Below are 22,404 nucleotides of genomic sequence, written 5' to 3'. Positions count from 1 at the left end.
AGCAAGATATCACTCGACATTAAGTCAGGCACTATTGCCGAACGACGTTAACGTACTGGTTAACGTCTTAGGTTACCAATGTTTAGGAACCGGGTTCTAATCCCGGTGACATGATTTTATTAATTCTTTTCTTTTTTATGAGCCAAGAAATGAGAAGAAAATACAGTAGCACCCTAGCAGCGACACCCGGCGACCCGCAACAGAACCTGTCTCACATCTACACCAGCAAATATCACGACCTATTCACCTCAGATGAAACTTTAACGTTTTTAAAATTCAACCTCCGTACGGAATAATTAAACTGGTATATTACGAAATATTATTAATATTTGGTATAACGACGATAAAATATCGCGTGTTTCCAATGCGGAAAGAAAATAAATACATCCATCAATAAATTTTACCACATGGTTATTTGAGCTAGCAAATGCTTAAAAAATGTCATAAATCAGATGGCTACATTAATAAACAGTGAAGCTATATAACTAAGTAGAGGCGTCATAAATTAGAAAAAAGTAAACAAAAGTTAACGCTAAGGTCATAAAAAAGAAAGGGAAATTATAAGGGTAAGGAAAGAGGCATTAGAGGAGCAAATAAGGTACTACTAGACAGTTTCCCAATAGTAAATATTACCAAGAATTATTAGGTTTCAGGGTGGTAAAAATAACAGTTAAACAATTTTGGCTAAAACTACCTAGAACTTATGAATATTCTTATGTCGTCTGATAGAGAAGTACGGTTTAGCGTACATTTGTCTATAAAATTTTACGCTATAACTACCTAAGATTAAACCCCTAGCTAACCCAAAAGTCTACTTTAATCCCATAAGAGCTGTAATATTAAACGAACCTTCTTTTAATCTGAAGGCAACTAGCCTATTGTCTAGGATTAGTTTTTTTTTAAATTTTTTAATGAATTTTCAAAACTAGCCAACTGCCAGTTGTGCGACTATAAGAGTTATGTAAGAAAGTATTGGACGATAACGAACAAATTTGTGACAAAGAGAATCGAAATACGACTTTGACAAAGTAATAGTACGATGGAACATGGCGTTAGTTAGCTTACTCGTTTTATTTTGTACATCAAAAGTAACAAGGCTATTAAACTTAAATAGACCTTTCTTTAATAATTTTCTGGTTTACTTGATTCCGCTTTAAATAAAATAAAAGATCATTTGAATCGTCCAATTTGACATAAACATCAGAAAAAAAAAAAAAAAAACAGCATATCCGTGATATTCTCCTTTTATATTTGAAGTATCGACAATACGACGTGTCTGAAATTTTTACTCTTTGATGGATTGGAAATTCGAATTTCGGATCGGAGTGTTTCGAGAGGCGGGAAGATTGTCCAAGAGTGTGTTACTCGTCGCGACGTGTCGAGGCGATCTCCTTTGTCCTCCTAACACCGATGATAAACTGACATAATCGAAGGGTCGATGTTCGGCTGGCTTACGATATGTCTGAGAGCTCATTGGACTGCAGGGCGTTCGATATGCGATAACCGATAAGCCGCGAAGTACAGCCGGTGTCAGTGGATATACGGACATCGCGATATCTCTATCTTTTCTCGCGATCAATTGCAACGTTGGTAAACGTCCTTATCTCGCACTTGGATTCCACCGGCTCTGTATATCTATCCATTGATTGCATTTAAATTTCCATACGAAAAATCCTTCTGTCGCGCGATATGGAAACGAACGTCGAAATCTATCAACAAGAATTTCCATTACGTCGATCTCTTCTACCTTGAATAAATATATACATATATATACACATCACATCTATCTCGCTCTTTAACACATATACATGTACACTTCTATCTCCTCCTCGAATCTTTCGCCTGATAAACCAACGTCGACGATTTACGAAACAAAAAAATGCACGAAGAAAAAAGAAAAATAAGAATAAGAGAGCACACGATACAAAGAATCTCGGCAACGACGCCATCGAGGAAGTCTCGTGCAGCGAGAGGTGTCCAGAATTCAGGACGCGAAGACGTGGCAAGAAACTCGGGCAAAAATCCGCCCATGCAAAAATACGTACAAGAGGGTGGTCAAAAGGGTGGTGGTACACGCGAGCCTTCGAGGAGAGGACGTTTAACGCGGATGGCCTCGGGGGTATAGTAGACGTAGCTCGGTGATAGCAATGTCACGGTGGCCACCGGAAATAGCCGGCACTATCAGCCACCCCGCCGGAAGAAGCGCCGTCACCGCAGAAAGAGTTCCAATCTTCTATTCAGCACGTTCTTCTTCTCGCCCTCATCCACCCACACGCTTATTCTTCCTCTTTCTCTCTTCTTTCTCGCTGTCCACAAACCCGCTCGCGCTCTTCCTATTCCTGCATACACAAGGACCTCGGTGTGTTGGCCCGATACAACGTCGTCATGAGAATGGATCGGAGCCGTTTCCACCCCGAAAAAGAAGGACGAAAGGGGTGGCAGAAGATGGCCGGAAGCACGAAAGAAAGCAGATGCCCCGACAACCCCCGACTTATCTACGCTACCCTCTATCCTGTCCTTCTTTTTCTCCTTTCGCCCCGTTCTCCTGTTTCCGAGCCGCTCCACACCCACCACCCTCTTTCCTATCGTCGAATATTTCCGTACGAGGTCGCGGTGGGTGCGCGCGTGGATGCTCCGAGGGAGAAGCAACACGATCGTTGAATTATATCGCGATTTGTTCTCGCGGTTGACTTTGACGATCGTGGAAGTTGCTGGAGATTTATGTTTTTACGAGCACGATTAAATGCATGTCTACTTTATTCAGGGAATATTGTAGTACTATATTCTGCTGCTGTATATCGCATTCTTACAGACATATACGTAATATACGTTCTTATCGTGTACAGCTAAATCTCAATGCGGTGGCACGCGTGATAATCCTCGAACACATAGTGGAACTTGTTCTCCATTCGCTACAGATATTTCGATCGACCATTCGAACACTCACTCTCATAGCAGACGCACTTTAGATATCTACCCTGTACGTGTGACAAGATCAGCCGGAATCCGCAATGTTTTTACGCAACGTTTTTTCTTCAACGCACGTCACTGCGACTGTCGCGAATCATAGAAACGCGTGCTCAAACTTATCTGTGTTTAATGGAAAAGTGTTCGATTTTCTTTGAAATTTCAACTATTTATTTCAAATATGAACACGTATTCCTTAATTCTATTTCTTTCAGCGTTTTCTAAGTTTGGACAGCTTCTAGCTCGAAGTTAGCCCTATGAAAAGTCTGCTCAGCAAACGGAAGTTGTCTTGTTACTTGTAAACTTGCATCGTCATTTTTCTTCGTATTCGACAGAGACATTTTCCAGGGGTTTGCCACCATAGGTATAAGCGTTATATATTTTTGCATATCGTGTGCACGCATTCTACGTATTTCCACACTCTTAACTGCATAAACATCCGCAATCTATTACAATGAGCTTATCGAATTAACGATTCGAATTTCGTATCGGTTACTCAAAACTACCCCTTCTCGGAAAATCCTCTATATATATCTCTCTAGTAAATTCCGCGTTTATATTAGTATTTATTAAACCGCGAATGCACCTGACTGACAGCGAAGAGCGATTAAGATTAAAATCGACTCGGGGTGGGATTAATTCGCTACGCGGAGGGCCGACGAAAAAAAAAGAAAAAAAGGGAAAGAGGGCGTGGAGGCGGAGCACGCCGAGGGAACGACTTCTCTTTTTCGTTCTGGTGGAAGGCCTGCAAACCCATTCCGGGTGGTAAGTAGCCGAGCTACTAGCTGGAGGCTGCGGGTGATACATCATGGGGTGTCAACGAGTGTCCCCGCCGCTGTAATCTCGCATCCATCAACCCCTCCGCAGGACGAAAGGACGTCCGTCCTTACGACGTTTCCCTGATCGATGTCCACCGTCCTCGAAGCAACCTCGAAGCCTCACCTACGACCTGTCCTCCCAATCTCACCCCCTTTACAACAATTCTCTCTCTCTCTCTCTCTCTTTTTCTCTGCCTTTCGGGATCAATCGGTTTTTGTCGACGAACTCGATTTTCATTTATCTTTTCCTATCTGAAGGCTCGCATCGTCATCGTGACGTTTCTGGTTCTCCGGTGGGTGTCTTCTGACCCCTTTCGCGCGTTGATTTTTACGTTTATCGAAGGTTTCGGAAATTTTTCGCACGAAATGCAGCTTTCCTTTTTGACGCAGACTACACACCATCGTCGAAAAGGATTTTTTAACAGGATTTTATCTAATTGTAAAGGCGGGAGTAACTTTTTATACGTTTACAGTGTTTTATATTGTCGCTTTATGTTATGGTACGATGAAGTCTGTTCTAAAGCTTCGTGCAAGAGCGACACACAGTTGTAGCACAGCTTTTCAACCAGATTCATATAGTAACGATCTCACAACTGTAAATTCTTCAATAGAAAATATATCGCAGCTTCTACGCATATTTTCAGATCGGTTTCACGTTCTAGCAATATGATCGTGACAGACGTGTCTCGTTGCAACGATAATGGAATTTCAAAATGTTTTCCGTGATACACGCGATAAAAAAAACGTTACAATACCTTTCGTTTGCCTATGAGCAGTAATTGCGAATATCCCTCGTCCTCCAAAATATCGTATCCTTTCTCCGATTATACTTTCTGAGTCAATTACTCGATTGCACCTGTATTATTTCTTGATTTACCTTTTTGTGATCGCCAATCGTTAATTAACATATTATCAAAAGCATCGTTTTCTATCGTAGCCAGTTGCAGTTTTGATATCGAGCCAAGCATAACTCGCTCGCACAAGTGAAATTCATTCACTTTCGACCTACAGCCTATCGAGCTTGGTTATTTAAACAATTAACACTAAACAATTAGCGATCAACGATTAATCGAGGCTGTTGTACGAAACAATGAGAAGGAAAAGGCGCGGAAAGCCGGCGATCCTTCAGAGATAATTATTTTTCAACGAGCGTTAGAAGGTTCGTTATATAATGTCGCTTCGACTGGCTCGTCGAGACTTTTCCTTTTTTATTTTTCGCTTTTTGATCCGCCGGAAAATATTAGCGAACAACGTATTCTTTCGACGAGGGGGCGAGCACGGGTGAGAAAGACAGAGACGAACAGCAGGAAGGACAGAGGGAACAAAATTTTTTCGGCGCAGCAACGACTCGGGGGTGGTTCCCTATTTTATTTCCACCTCGCAACTACTCGACGTACCACGAAATTATTAAAGTGGTAGACCGTTCAAGCATCGCACAAGTGGCGCGCACGAACGGGGCGAGTTTTTCACCGTGCTCGACCAAAAAATTCAGTGTGTATTACCTAGCCGAGCCGCGCGCAAGCGCCATTTTCGCCCACGCCGCTTGACCCTGAATTATTCAAGAACTCGAAGGCCCGACGAGGACTTCATAAAAATTGCAGCCGCCGTGATTGCCGTGGGTTTTGCTAAGCTGAAAGACAGACAGAGATGGGAATACGGTCGACGATGACGACGACGACGACGACGACGACGACGGCAACGACGATGTAGAAAGTAGGAAGTAAAGGACGAAAGGAGAAGAAAGAGGAAGTACGGAGACTTTTTCAAATTTACCCCTGGTCTTTCGGATGATCGACGCCATCTTTCTCTTTTCACAGACCGTCTTCTTTTTAACATAGCACCGGTGGTGTGCGTGCGACAGCAAAATAGGGCGATTAAGTATGTCGCGTGAGGGATGCCGATGTGAAACAAGCTTTGTCTATAATTCAACGATAAACAGGCACTGGGCAAACACTGGAGAAAGGGTTGAAAGCTTGTTTGTTTGCTATACGCGAACCACTGAAAATATCCTGATAAACACGATACCTACGTTACGCTAGAAGTTTCTTAAGTGCCACGTATCTTTTATGGAACGTACAAAATTGTACGATAAATGGGAAATTTATATTTCGATCCTCGTACGACGGATAGGAATTTTGGATTCGAGCAAGGAAAGAGAACAAATTCGAGGAGAATAAACGAACCTGTAGCTCAATTTGATATTTTTCATTTTTTTACTACATCTATTCAGCTATAGAATCACTATGATTTCGTTTGTACCACGAATTACGGTCCACGGTGTATAATTGATTCGTCGAGGGTCGGTTTCGAGGAAGCACATTTAAATATTCGTGGATAGAAGCGCGAAGCGTAAAACTTGAGGGTCTAAGAAACGTAGCGAGTGACGTACAATCGATCAGCCGAAATCCCCCTGTGTCACCAACCCCTTAAACCCCATAAACCCACCCACAGTATGTAAAGGGTGTGTTTAGAATCCAACAGGGGATTTTAGAGTAGCGATTCGTAACAGTCGTCGCTACGTACTCGGCATAATGCGGAAATCGTGTTGCGTTTCCGGAAGTCGCCGGTGCAGGATAAATATTCCTTCGACGACGCTGCGTTCCGTTCGATTTTCTACAAAAACTACACCTGAAAATTACCGTTTAAAATTTAACTTTCGAAATTTCCCCCATATTTAAATACAAATTTCAATATTAAAATTACCAACATACATGTTAACGTTAACATTTAATTACTTAAATTTTAGATAGAATTATCCTCGATTTAAATAAGAATTTTACAAATAAATCACCTGCAGACATCGTTAACGATCATATAGATTCCTTCGTCCAGACACTAAGGATACTTTCAAAGTTTAACGTTGAATAATGTTGCTCCCGTGAGAGAAGGAAGCCAAGGGGGTGGTTGCCCTTACCGTGTTCCCCCACGGGTAATAAAACGGCAATTTAATTCATACACTTGATAAAGCTGCCCGACTTTGGGAAGCTGGCGAAAGTCAAACGAACAGAAGGGCTTATTTTGCAAATCATCACCCTGCGGTAATAAAGCTTCCCGAGACGAGACGAAGAACACTGAGAACAAAGATGAACCTAGCACCCTTTCCAACGTTATTGTCACTCATAAATCTTCCTACTTGTCTTTTTTTTTTTTTTCACTTCTTCAAAGTATCGTTAAACGATTAAACCTCCGCCTATCCAGAAACTATGACATAATCGATAAAGAAATTCAAATTCATCGCTGTCGCACATTTTTATCCATCTCCGTTCTCTGCTCTTACGTCGACTGCTCTTTTACTTTGACTAGAAATCTCGTACAGAATTCCATAATAAAACTGAAAAATCTAATCCGCCATCGTTATCACCTGCTATTTCTTTAATACCCAACTATTTTTAATACTTTGCTACCGACAAAAATTCAGGCTAATTATTCCAATTTATCCTTTTAGAAAATTGCCCACTCGAGATAGAGATCAAACCGAGAGCGATTCGAATGATCGTAGATGATCCATAAATTAGTAAGCATGCGTCTGACGCAAATTGAGAACCCATGGCACGCGGGTCCGGCTGGGCCGTTTCGTACAGGGGGTTGAAACGAAGGTGAAGGGGGTTTTTCAGGGGTGCTCGCAGGGTGGTTAGTGGCATTCATCGCGATGCAGATGGCTTCCACCCCTCACGTCGCTACGACGCAGAGAGAAACGTATATGGAAGCGAGATGAGAACAGGGGTCGGATGTTGCACACCGTACACGCACTTTTTTCCCGCGTCTCTCTGTACCTTCTCTTTTCCCCTTTCACCCTTTTTTCTCTCGTCCTCTGCCTGTTTCCACTCTCCTTTCTCTCTACGAGCCCTCTTTCACCCTCTTTTATCCTCTTCCCGCAATCCTCTGGTCTCTTCTTGTTTCTACTTTATCCCCCTTTCGCAGTTCCATCTTCTCTTTTGCCTTTTTATACACAGCCTCTCTTCGTCGTTTCTTGGCCCGCGTTTCCACGTAACACGTGCATCATTCGTATTCGGATACACATCGATGCTTAATATAAATCGAATCGATTTTCTCTGATCATATTTTCTATCATTTCGTATGCTCTTTGCATTGCGAAACGCTAAGTAAAGGAAAATTTATTACGATTGGACTGCAAATGTTCATGCAAATGGGTATTTTTCTAACAGCGAATGTAGAAATAAAAAGTAGGCTGAAATTTGTTTTGCCTGAAAAGTATTATAACAGGTTTTATAATAAAAGTATTACAAGTATTTGCATACTTTATATACTTTTGCCTATTCTATTCATTTTTCCACCTTCAAATTACTTGCTAAGTATCTTGTTGCCTATCACGATAGACAGTGAATTTTGCGAATTGTGTATATTTCTGTGCATTGAAATTCCTCATAAACGTACACAGATCTACAGTTTAGTTATGATTTTTCGATAAGCGTGGCCACTAACTAACTGTTTTTAATACTTGTGGCAGCGTATGCCATTCGGCCACTAGCTATCGTTCTTACAGCGTGTACGCGAGCGTAGGCGAGCGCGTTACGTTCAGCCTGCGTAATGACGCGTACAAGCCACAGGCGGATTAATATCTTCGTAAGGAAGCGAAGGAACGTTGCTGATTCTTGGCAGCGGTTTCCACCGGCTGCAAACTAATGACCGCGCGTCATTTGCCGGATGAACGATCGATTTGTGCAAATTGCGTATTCTGGTCTGCTGCTGGCTGAAGAACCGTAACTCGCACTTGTAAACGTCCTACTCTTCCACTAGACATAATCATCATAATTAAGGAAAATATGGAGGACGTGGCTCCACGTTTCAGAACCAACGGTTCAAAACATCAAATCATCGATTCGATCGTGAATTTTCTTTCGTTTTTTATAACACGTGGGGATAGCTTCGTTTGAAAGCGTCTAGACAAGACGTTTTGCGAAAAACAATACTCTACCTAGCATAGCTACATAATACAACATTACCATTTCCTGATAAACCTCTGAAAGATATAAATATGTAAATAAATTACCGATAATATTCTCGAATTAATAGAACAAGCAATCTCTTTGATAAAAAATTATGTATTATATTTCAATGACAGTCTATCGACACAAAAGTGGTAGAAAACTGTGTCACGCAAGGGGTTTCGGCTTATCAATAGGTAAACACCGAACGCAACCCCCTGGACGTGTCTCTTCGTTTTTATTTTCATACCACAGAAAGTCGAACAATAATAATAAGGCGTTCGCCTTACACGCACGATTTCTCCTAGGTCACAACAGCGGTGGCCGATCTCGAACAAACGAGATGCCTCGGATTTAATCCTCGTTTACTTGCAAGGACTCCAGGAGGTCACCCTCCTACCCTCCACCTCTTTGGTTCACCCTATATACATCGTTCCTGAGTATATATTATATACGTCCTCGCCTGGATAGATAGAGCTCCCCTGTATTTACCTGTCACCTCGATGACGATTCTGACGAGGGTATCTACCCTTACGCACGGTGTACCCTTCGTCCTTGACGCGATTCGCCAGGAGGTCCTGGATCGTGGTCCTCGTGAACCGTGCCAAACTCGTCCAAGAAGACGCGCACGTTGCGCATTGTGCTCGAGAGCAGCAATTTATTGTGTATTTGAAATTATGCAGTCGAGTGGCTGCTCGTCTGCCTCCTAGATGGCTACTTTGCACGTCGATTCACTTCTCTCTTCTATCTTTTTCTTCTCCCTTCTTTGTGTACATAAAAGATATTCCAGCTAGATTTAGACGTTATCGGTATAAGGCAGAGTCAGTGGACGATTGGCAATTAAACAGGCAGGAACTGAAGTAATATGGGAAGGAAGAATATTCGATATTCGCGGTAGAGAAGATTATCGAAGCGATATTTTAGAAGAGAGCAAGGATATGCTGGAGAATCGTAAATTTCACGATTGCCGCGAAAATCAGGTACGTCGGTAAGGTGAAAAAGAAGCAAAATCCAGCCGTAATTATTTATCATCGATCTCGGCCGGGCGTGCTCATTAGCGCGCTGCCGGGCACGCGGCTCGCTAAATTATTTCCTCCCGCTCCTCTGCGACTGGTCGTAGGTAGCCTGAGGAATCGTCACATTTTTCACGAAGATTAATCGAGTCAACAAACGGGTCCGATCGTTGAATAATCAATCGAGGCGGTGAAATAAATCGACCTCGCCGATTCCTCAGCTACCACCCAATTTGCATATCCAGGAACGTGTCACGACGCACCAAAGCAGACCCCCTCCGACTCTGTCCTTTTCTTTTCTTCCTACCTTCTTTTTTTTTTTCTTTATCATTCTTCTACCAGCGTGAGCTATACCGCTGCCGATTGTCATGAAAATTCTCGGCTGGAAAACGTGTCTGACGCGCCAATGACGTGCTCGAACGGGGGCACGGGCCTAGAAAATGGGTTAGGCGGAGGGCTCGACCAGACGCGAAATTGGCATAAATGAGATTGATACGACTTTAAGTTACTCGACTCGATCGTAAAAAGAGAGAGGCAAGAGGAGAGAGTGAAGTGGTATCTTCGGGCCACCTCTCTTCCAGCCACTCGTCACGCCACTTTGCGCGTCTTCGAGAGACAGGAGCGGCAAGAAGAGAGAGTTCAGCAAGGTACGCCCATACCGTTGACCGACGCGATGCTCACCTTCCATTGTGACACGACGTGGAACGTGTTTTGCGGATAATGACGTTGGAACGAGAGGAGAACCCGCTTGTCCGCGATCGAATCTGGAAGCTGGAGGGATGGCTGCAAGTGTCTTTTCTCCCAGCGAACGAACCCTGACGAATCTCTCGGTCGTTACCGTATTCTCTCGCGACAGTTGCTTTCCTTGATTTATTTCGAATATTTATGTCGTTGCGGTTGTTACAGAGAGATTGATCGTAATTTATGCGAATCAAGCTTCGTATACTTAGATACGTCTTCGGTGTCCGTATCGTGGAAATAAAGATTTCACTTTCATCCCTTTGAAATAGTTAATTTCACTTATACGTGTGTAATTAACGTAGCGCATGTACGTACAGCGATAAGCGATGTGTGAGTGTGCGTGTATTTTATAACGAAAGTTTAATATTGTTGTATTAGTTTGTTCAGTATTCTACTGATCATAGAGCCACAAAATTTAACCACATTTTTTACCAGATCTCGCAAATTTCAATTTTCGAAAATTGTTAGAAAATAATATGAGATTCGAAAAAATAAAAAAGCTCGTACAAGTTGTCTTTCACGCTATATTCTGCGGATACAAAAGCACAATTTCCAATCGAATATTATTAACAGATCTTCAATATACCAAAATAAATTATTTTATTTCCAAATTATGTATATTCGTTTGATATAAATTTGTGATGTTAGCTATAATTGTTTCGTAAACGATGACTTTCATGACTTTCATTATTTAATTCCCCAGGCATTTACAGGCTTTTAAAAATATAATACTTTCAATTTTTAACTGAAGTGTAATCAATTTCGTAATTAAGATTAATGTAAAAGGATTTGCAACGTGTTTGATAAAAACGATATGCTCCGATCTATCCTTATATCCTACCTTCCTATAGATTTAAGGCAATTTCACACAAATTTTTATATACAAATTTTAAAACTCTAGCAAGTATATTATATGAAAAACAGGTAAGTACATAACAGGAAAGTTGGATTTGAACTGCTGTAAAAACGTTTGGACGAAACATAGGATTTTGCATTGGCGTAATCCACCCGATTTTCCAGCTACCAAACTTTTCCGAAAAATATTTTAGTGCGATTTTCTCGGGATGCGAAAGAGATTTTTAATCCAAAATTTGGAATTTGTATTAGGAGAATACGATCTTACATAGTAAATCAGTATACGTGCCAGTGTAATATAATATGTTATATAATATTATACAAATAAAGAATTTTTATTACGAAAAGGAAACGTGTATTTACTTCAAAATTCCTCACCAAATGATCCAAAGTTCTTTTTGATTCATTGTCCTAATTTAAGTGAAATTATAAATAATTAAACAATTACATGGAAAGTGAAATTAAACTCGGATTTTCTGTTTAAATTACCTGTTATCTTTTACCTGTTATCTTCTTCGATATTACGTTCTTTCAACACAAAATCACCTATTTTTTAATTTTAATTAAATGTCAAAAGTTTCGTTCCTCAGAAATTCTAATGAAGTTCCTCCGAATTCCAGGAACTCTGTGCGCAAAAATTATTCTTCGAAACTATACGCTTCCGGTATAAAGTGGCAAATCCCAACCAGAACACAGAAGGTTCGTCTCTGAAAAGTTTCGGAAATTTCAAGAAAAATCCAAGGAGTATTATCCGGATATTTTATCCACTGGAAATTCATTTTTTGAAAGTTTAAAAAAAAATGTTGCCATCTTTTTAGAATTTATTATTCTAAAAAAAAAAAAAAGGAAAAAACGCGTGTATCATAGACTAAGCGTAGGGAATCAGCGGGCAGAGGTGACGAAAAAGGTCACAGAAGGGTGGCGACGCGGAATCTGGGAGCGGCGAGTGTAGAACAAGTAATAAAATAATTTTAACGACCCGTTTGAATTATGCCCACGGTACAAATAATAATATCTGGCCGGCACGCATCCCTGCAATAAATATCGAAGCAAAGAGAGAAGGGGGCACCGCCCCCTTCGCCCTTCGTGGCCGGTTTCCATCTACTGCTCACGGAACCCTCGTCTTCACGGTCTACCTCGAAGGCTCACCTCAACTATGTGGAGCAAAACTATGGGGCCCGGTTGTACCGAGGGGGGACTTGCGAAAAACGGAGGTCTGACCCCCGCCAGGGATTCTCAACTTCCTGTTGGAGGCGCGACAGAAACGTGGGAATCGCGTTCGAAGCGTGTCGTTACAGGAAATTGCTTCCGCTCGATGAAATTTGTCCGTTCTATTCGCTTCTTCCTCCATTGCTTCTAACGTATCGTTATGTTTACGTGTATCGAAATATTTACGGATGAATGAGATAAATTAAAAAATTCACAAAGGTATTAATTAGTAAGGTATTGGGTTGGCCAAAGAGTTCATGAAGTTTGTAGAAAAAGAAAAAGACAGTAACCGCACGATCTTATTGAACGACCGATTATTATCTTGTTTGGATTTGTAAGATGTACGAGGGATCTTTTCATCCCTTTCAGTGTGCTTTATAGAATCTGGAAAGAGATATGTTTGTGTATATAGAAGTTAGAAAGCTGAAACTGTATACGAAGAGGAAAATTCTCAATTTTAGAATGATGTGTAAGGCGATCGAGAAAAGAAGTAAAATTTCTGATTTAAGAAAAGAAAGGAAAAGAGATTCGGGATATTGATATTACGAAATCACATATTTCTTGTAATATATCCTTTTCGTTGTAATATATTCTTATCTTTGTATTTTGATTCTTCAATTTCCTTCAATTCTTCCAATTACTGTCTCAATTGCCATTCTACACCAATTCTAGTATTCATATCGTTTGTTTTATTATTTTCTTCTGTTATAACCATTACCTGCTTCCAGATTCTGTTTTAGACAAATGTGCGCATGTGAAAAGAAGCCAGAGATGTAAAATAAAATTTGTTCGTAAACTAAAACACTTTGAAATTTATTTTTCCCCAAGATGAACCATCTTATGACAAAATTTTATTCCACGCTTCTCACTTATTTTCAAATGTAATTTAAATCTATTCGCCGATTATTTGCTCTTGTCCAGTGCTCAATTAGACAAGTTAAGATATACTTGTCGAATGTTTCGACTCTATTTTCTCGACGACGAGGCCTCGGATGAAAAAAACGTTACACCAAACGTCAGTCTTACTTTTTCACGTAGAATCACCCCTAAGCTCGCTTATACCACAATTACCACCCCAACCTGTATATCGATTAATATAATAATTCTTGAAAGCTAATAATTCTTGAAAGTCTCGCTGACTTTTTAATAACGTTCGAAACTTTTCTCATTTTCTACAAGTTCGCTTCTGTTATTCGCGAATGAATTATATATAAGGTGTAAATAATATAGGGACACGCAAGTGTTTTGTTAATCGGTACTTGAAACGCGCTTGCGTTTCGAGCATCTGTCGGCCAACATTCGGCGTGCAGAACGAATCCTTGGAAATCGTATGCACCGGGAGAATAGATATCGTGTCCTGGGTATCGTCGATGACAGGTCACGGATTAAGTGTAACATCAGCACGGTGTGTTTCAAACTGGAGAACCGACCTGTGTCGAATTTGCTCCGCGATACTCGTCCTCGGATCGGCTGGCGTGGATTAATTTGAAACAAAGCATCACCGAACGTATTGTACCGCGACTCTGTTTGCCAGAGCTTTTATTTAGAAAGCTGTACGTTCGATTCAACGTAAAAATGCTTGCAACATAATTTCCTGCTGTTCCTCATTTCCATGCTACCTTCCATTAAATCGTCGAAAATCTCGCCACCATTTTTACATAATTACTTGTGACCAATTTCTACTTATCGCTTTAGGATCACATGCACGTAAATTTCTTCTGTCATTTATAAATAAACAATATTTCCTACGTAGACTCGCGAGAGCACTTCAGATATATAGATACCATGGAAACATTTTTATGTATATATCGCGTGATTTGGATGAACCACTTATAGAAACTCGTCATGTATTTATTGCGTGATTAGAAATAACTATTTGGATACTACCTTACTAATTGGGTAAAGATTTTAATAAAAATAGGTAGATAGGTAAAAAAGATTAGATAGATAAGTTAGGGTTGTTAAACTGGTATGGTAAAACGGATTAGTAAAGTTTGGGATTTACGTATGGGTTTTTCCCAGGTATAGAACCCTTGTATATATTAAGCTTTTATTACTTTTCTGTACTTTCCTGTACAGTAAGGGATTACTAAGGGTAAATTTACAACAAGGACCGTATAACACGTAGACTATATTAATGAGAGGTTTTCCTGAATACACACACAGTTATAACTTCTTAACAATTAATAAATAGAATTGTGGTCACAAGAATGTTCAAAATTGGAAACCAAATATTTTCCACTGCGTTAATAACAGTCGTCTGTTTCGGATATATCTTACGTCTATTCTTCGTCGCTCTCGCGAAGCAGAGATAACGTTCTTTAAGATTCTAATAAAATTACAATAAAATAACCTTTCGATCATTCGTCATTGCGTTACTATCGCAGCCTTATTGCTTCCTAGAAGCTGAAACAACTTGACAATTTCGAGTAGTCCTGATTGAACAAGCAGCAACTATCGATGAAGTAGGTGTACGAGTCTCGCAGGTTGTTCGATAAACGATCCCTAAATTTCGCGTGAAACGTTCGATACTTGATCCTTAATACCGCGCAGCATACGTAAGCTTCGAAAGAATAGAAAAAGATCTCGCGGGAAAGAAGAAAGGGAACGATATGAACAAAAAGGAGAAAACAATTTGGAAAAAAAGGGGAAAAGGACGATAGAGAGGAAGTTGGGAAAGAAAGCAGAGAGCTGCTTGCCAGGAGAGATTACGTCGTCAGAATGGCACCGTATACGCGCGAACCGTGTAAGCATCGGCCGATGACAGCGCAATGAGATTCTGATTTGCGCGGACGCGCATAATCGCCGTGGAACGGGTTGGTTACGAGCGCGAGCGCTCGCGCGACCAGTTGCACGCGCGTCGTTTAGCAATCAGGGAGGATGATGCAGCCAGAACCAGAGGTTAGCCAATCGGATTCCCGCGCAATTTATTTGTACACCTGTGCATGCGAGTCGCTTCTTGGTCCCGCGGGACCGATCCTGGATCGCCTTGCGTGTTCCCCACGGGACAACTTCTCTACTCTCCGTGGGAGTTTATGGTCGACAAGCCGACACGTGAAAAATCGTCGACGATTATAAATACCAATCGACCAGGATAATCGCGTTAATTGCCAGCGCATATGCAATGAAAAATTAACGATGTTCAGGTTTATGGGTTTCCATGGTATATTGGCTTGTTTTGACAATTTTTCTTCTTTCTGGTCTTCAGCTGTTTATCGGTTGATCGTCGACGATTACAATCATCGATGGGACAGTCGCGTTAATTGACCGAGCGTGCGTAATACGAAATTTAAAATGACTTTGTTTGTACGTCTTTTATGGCGTGTTAGGAATTTTTGGAAAACTTTTCTGATTTTTGATGTAGATCTTTGATGCAGATTTTATTTGTTAGTTGTACTAGGCTGTGAATAGGTATGCGAATTAATGTTTTCTTCGTGTTCTTTCATTCACGAATTGTTATAAGGAGTACAATATTTTGGTTGTTTTATGCGAAGGTTACAGAGGGAGAACGCGATAAGTCACATTTTACATCTTGTTACGGAGCAACAATTTTAGAAATGTTAATATTTTGTTTAGAAAACAGTAGTTATTTGATTTTCTTTAGCTCTCTTCTCTTTAGTTCAGAACGTAAACACAGATACGCAAAGAAATAGCAAGCTTTGTAAAAATTTGCTTTAATTTTATATTAACATTCTATGTTACCGTATTCCATATATTGCCATATTCTTTTGATACTCTTCCAACTGGCCTTCACTATTCTTCTTCCTTCTTTTTTTATCTGTCTTACGTAAAAACTACTTAACAAACACGATGATATCGAGAACATGATATATTCAGAGAATAATGTATAGAGAATTATGAAAATTAGTTGAAATAAAAAGTCGTTGAATTTCAAAAGAGTTTACACTTTTTCAAAAAATGAAAGAAAATTTAAGACGGCAGAAAATTACAGAAATTTTCAGGTTTATTAATAATATTTAACCAAGTACACATACACCTACATTACATCCTCGAATTCTCGAAACATTTGGCACAATGTTCGAATGTTTCAATATGCCAAATGTTCCAAATCGTTTAAACAAAATATTTATTTATAGAACAATATTCTCTGCAAATATACATATGTATTTTTTTTTCTACACGCTTTGCACTTTGACAAGCAATGTTCATTTCCTTATAGCTATATTATTATTATTATTATCCGCATATATTGTAACCACCGATAATTATGTGTAATCGTTGTCAATTAGATTTACAAACTCAGAATCTTCGTTCGTTAATTTTCATTAGCATAAATCACGCAGAATGCTATTCTTTCAATTTTCTGTGTAATGTCAATCACAAAGCTTGTTTTCGCGTGAATTCATTTGGAAGATTAATCCAATTATACCGTTTGCCGATGTTCACGTTGCCTTGGGCAGATTAGGTCGGATTAATCGGGACAGCGCAGTTTGCTTCAACATTATATGTCCCTTAATACTCGATTTAATTTTCACACGCGTCAAGACAAACGAACGTTCGTTGCTCCGAGACTGAAAAACGTAACTTTCCTTTCGGACTAGTAGAAAGATCGTGGCAGGACCGTGATTTATATTTTTCATCTAAAATTTCGGTGCAAATGAAACCACGAAAATAGGAAATGGAACTTTTCAGCCCTATAAATCCAATTGTCTAATGTGAGATTGGAACTGCGAAATTGTGGCGAACGTTCGTTAATTCTCCGTCTCGTGTTACAAAGAAAAGTACTTTGGTAAACTGAAACTGTTAAATTCACTTCGTACGACTAACGAAACAATGAATATATTTGCGTTACTATAAAAGAATTCTATGTTCGTTTACAAAAGTCCGTTTAATTCATTTTTATGAATATGCATATGTAAAGAAAATGATCCGTGGAATGGCAAACGATTTTAACATAAAGCTAACTGGACCTTAACGTGTCCAGCTTCCAGGCACTTTTTTTACAGCAATAGAATTATCATTTGGAAAAATTTCTACAAATTTCTCTTCCTATTCTAAATACACGCGTTCGAACGTATTTAAAAAATTCCAAATGTTAAAAATTCACCTGCTTGATTATAAAATAACACCGATATGAGATCTATAAAAACGTGCTTGTCAGTCTTTTCTCCTATCATACTTTATACATATATCTATGGCAATTTGAGTGTCCGAATACTTATGGTTGGCAGCGTATCTCTGGTCGTGCCGGCGAGATTATTTAGATGCCGAACAATGGCAACAATCGAGCTTTGTAATCGGTCCTCGAAACGATAAAGACTTTGTTGGCCACCCTTCCATCACCCCCCTGATTTCCACCCCATTTCTCTTCCCCTTTCTCTTTCTGCCTTTCCGACACACAGTCTGCCTTTCTCTTATTATTCCACCTCTAAGAGGAGGTCCCAATGGTATCACCTGTTGGCAATTGCACGTTCACGAATTCCATCGTTCGTTGTTTTTTTTTTTTTTTTTTTTATTCTCATCGCGATTTTCTCTCTTTCTCCTTTTCCCCCGTTCTTTTCTCCCGTTCCTTGCTCGAAGCCTCTTCCACCCTCTCTCCTCGGCGCCCACTCCCCCTTGCAAGCTTTTTTCTTGAAACGATAGAAGTTCGAGCGTGGTCGACGGGGAGGTCGACCGCCTTCGCATAAACGCGGTTAATGGGACGAAGATAATGGTGAACGACAATGGCGTACACAACGCCATTGTGGCGCGGCTCACCTCGCGGTTTCTCTTTCGATACGCGAAAATGATTTCTCCCTGGTCTCGCCACTTTCGTTCACAAGTATTCTCGCTTTTTATCCGCGCCGCCGTTTTCCATCGGTTCCTTTACATTTACAATCCTCTACGACTTATTCGAGACAGCCTTCGTCTTCTGAAACATCGCGCAGGAAATATGGTTGAGGAAGGCGAGGGAACGGAGAGGTAAAAGCAAAGCTGGTCGGAGAAATTAAGCACGCAAAAATGAAGCGCGCCATTCGTTAATCGGAAAGAGAATCATTAGCGGCAAAGAGGTGAAAAGATTCGCGAGGAGCGTTCGGTCGTAGCGAAGAGGAGAAATTTCATAACGCGCTGATTCCACGGGAGGAATCGCATGAAACGCGGAGCGCAAGGTGCGCGCATTGTAACCGAGTGGGTTCGGTCGGGCGAGCTCCATTCGGCCCGAGCTTTCTGCAAATCCAATTATGCGCGCGTAATAACAGCACAATGATCGGCTCGTGTAAACGTATCTATTAAAAGAAAGAGGAAGAAGACGCGAGGTGGTGGATCAGTGAAAGGGGGAAAGGGCGAGAGGCGGAAAAAGCAAAAGGATACGGCGAGGGAAACCGAGAGAAAGAAGCATTGAAGTCGCGCGTATTCGATACGTACGCGCAGCTACGTATCGGCTTTAAACGAAAGCTTGGTCGCTACAAAAGCAGCGTGCCATCGAGTATCACAAACATTGATTTGAATCACAAAGACCGCCCGCGGTATTCCATTGTCGGGGCCCGACTTATTGTACAGTTTCTCCTGTCTAGCTTCCGCTGCCAGCCTCTTCCTCTCTGTCTTTTCCTATCGTTTCATTTCTTTTCCTCTTCCTTCCTTTCCCTCGCTTTTCTCTTTCATCTTCTTTGTTTTTCTTTTCTCTTCCTTTCTGTCTTTTTCTTTTTTTTTTTTTTTTTCTTTCGTCCGGCAACGACCTATCAATCCACTTATTCCGCGCGGTTTATGTACCACTTGTGGCGTTTCCACGCGACGAAAATGGAGATCGCGGTGAAAGAGAACTACGTCGAAGTCGGCTTTAATCATCGCCGGGAGCTGAACGATCGTCACAGCGACGGTACTTTGCGAACGCGGAACGCCATTGTCCCGCGATCAACCTGGTCAACGTTCTGACGCGATAATTTTCGCGAAATTTGCGGAGATGCGCGACACCCCGCCTCCATTGCCGTCCATCGGTGATTGTCTTTTGACGAAATGAGATTGTCAGCCATCGTGCTTTGCCCCCGCGCGAAATGAGAATTTCGGTACGCGCCGTTGTACGCGCTGGTTTTTACGCGCGCTGCCCCGCCGATGAAGGATACAGGCGAATCATTGTCGGACATAATGAGACGAGAACTTGAAGGAAGAAATTTGATTGTTAAACGAACGATTTTAACGTTGAAACCGGACGAACTGTTTGATGTAGCATCAATTTGTATTTGTAAAATTATTCGGACGTTCACGGTAATTATTATTAACTATTAGTAACACACTATATTAAAAATTGTTAGTTAGCGTTGAGCGTAACAAATTATACGTTTGATCTGATTTTCTATTTTAAACTTGAATTCAATACTCGTATGACGCATATTTTACGCATATTTTAATCCTAGTTTCCATTTTTTAAAGCAAAATTTAGAAATCTAAATTTCAACGTCAATTTCAAGTTTTAAAACCACCATCGTCTAAAGATTATCAATTGCAATTTAAATCCACAGTTTGGCCATAAAGTAAGCCTTCTTAACGTCGTCTCGACCACCCAAAGTCCATAAATCTTAATTTACAAGGAAAAGGTTGTTCAATATTAAGGACGGTAACAAAACTGTTCTTTTCCTAGCAAATAAGAAGTTTGCTGCCCATTTCCTCGACATCGTGGTCTTAGTAGGTCATAAATGCGATAACTTTGTGGCAATCGGTCGGTCCTAGTAGCCGAACTATAAATTATTGCAAGCTAAACAGTTTTAAATATTAGAATCCAAGGATCAAACGACCTGACCCTCGCAACAGCCGCATGCCATTTGTACATTTTTCATTACGGCGACTGTCACAATGCTCCTCTGATTACCTTTTGCCGTTTTGATTTATTGCTAGTTCCGGTGGCTGGAATTCTCGTGATCGCCATGAGATTCATCGCAACGAGATAGAAACGTGGCGAAAGTGCGATCCATGACGAGGAGATAACAAGCGTGAGTTGCCTGGGACGATTAGAAAGATCGATCGATCGATAGATTGAGTCATTACGGAGACCTTACACTTCGCTTATCAGCCCGGTAATCTTATCAAGACGACCTTGCCCGTCTTATCGGACCAGCCATCTTTTCTCACTCGTGCATAATTGCAACAGCTTCTGAAATACAACACTCTCTGCCGCCCTGGCGAGTTTTATTGCGAAACTATACCATTAAGAAATCTATGAAACATTTAGATTTTTCTTCTTATTATAGTTACTAATGCGTTGGTATAGTAGGATTTAGTAATACGTATTTCGAAAGCGTTTCAACGAATAATTCAGTGTTGTAAGAATATTATAAGAACACGAAGAATTTAAAAAAGGACCGGATTATATATAATATATACTGTTAGAATTTATTTTTTCCGCCAATGTCGCGTATTGAACAGTAACGAATTTCTGCTACCGCTTTCCGCTAATGTCGTGTATTGAACGGTAGCGGACTTCTGTCAAAATTCTCCACTTCTCTAAGAGAAAACCTGTCTGAGTTGTATATCACCTGCGAAATATATATTTGGGATTTGCCAATAATCTGAAAGCGAAGAAACTCAGGTAAAGATTAGTGGTCGATAAAGAATAGCCAGAAGAATACAAAAAGACCAAGGAAACAAACAAATAGAAGAAAACCAATGATCGAATAGAAAATTATTGTCCAATTTCATCGAGAGCTGCATCGCTCGTGAATTACAACAACGACGATCATTCGTTCTTCACAAATCTCATTTAATATAGAACAGCGAATAAAAATCAGAATTTAGTTAATAATCACATAACTAGTGAGAGTCACAAAAAAAAAAAAAAAAAAAGAAGAAATTAAGGAAATATTGAGAATATTTATCTTTCTCCAGAGAGGCTTTAAACTTTCCCACGCTATATATCTTCCCATAGCAACTAAGCGAAAGCATGAAATATTGCAAATTTATAACTTTATGTTATTATATGTAAAAAATATATTCTATGAAAAATCCAGAAACAGAGGTCAATTTATCGAAAAAGGATGTGCATCGTTAACAAATTTTGAAGTAATTTTGAAGTAGATGCGTTAAAAATGAAAATTATCGAATGAAATAGATCATGTGCCTCGATGTTTGTAAGAATATCAAGAAAATTTCATTGTAATTCGCTAAGTAACTCTGTCGGTTGAACTCAATTTTAAATAAATCAAAAATTTCATTGTAATTATATATCAGACGAGCATGATCCAGGATATCGGTAAAAGAAAACGAAGGATCGATATACACGTGGGACAGTGCTCGTTTCGAAGCTTCGAAAATGCATAAGGACACGAAGACGCTTGTTTTCTTTGCGATAATGTTCTTATTGCAACTTCTTATTTCATGCTATTCGGCTAAAACCAGATCGCTTTGTGCTCTTGCCAAATAACGTTTCTAGCAATGACGGCTCCTAAATAATTCACCACGTTTGTATTATTGTAACGGTAAACGTGTTACTTTATTTACACTCCCGCATATTTTCGAAGCCGTAGGAAAGCATTAAAAGTATTAAGTTGCTAATTGTTAAAGGGAAGAATTTAGCCAAATTTTCAGCGACCTGCGCTGAACGAGTAACGGTAACAAGGGTGGAAAGAGAGAGAGAGAGAAGGAGAAAGATAGAGAGAGGCGAAATAGAAGCAAGTATTCGTCGAAATTGAACGATGCTGAATGTTGGAATGGAACTCTATCCGGCTGCCCCTATTCTCATTGTCGCTGACGCACAGTGCACGCCGGGGTTGCGCTACGATTATCTATGACGCATTCTTCCATTATGCGTTTCGCTCTTTCTCTGGCTTTCTCCCGCGTCGATTCTCTCTGTCTTTGTCTGGCTAGTGGGCCGCGGCAACAGGTCCTACGCATGAGCCGCGCTTAAACGGAGTCGCATCGGCCGAT

This window comes from Bombus fervidus, chromosome 10 (assembly GCF_041682495.2).
Source record: "Bombus fervidus isolate BK054 chromosome 10, iyBomFerv1, whole genome shotgun sequence".
Lineage (NCBI taxonomy): Eukaryota > Metazoa > Arthropoda > Insecta > Hymenoptera > Apidae > Bombus > Bombus fervidus.
Note: the sequence above shows the minus strand (reverse complement) of the source record.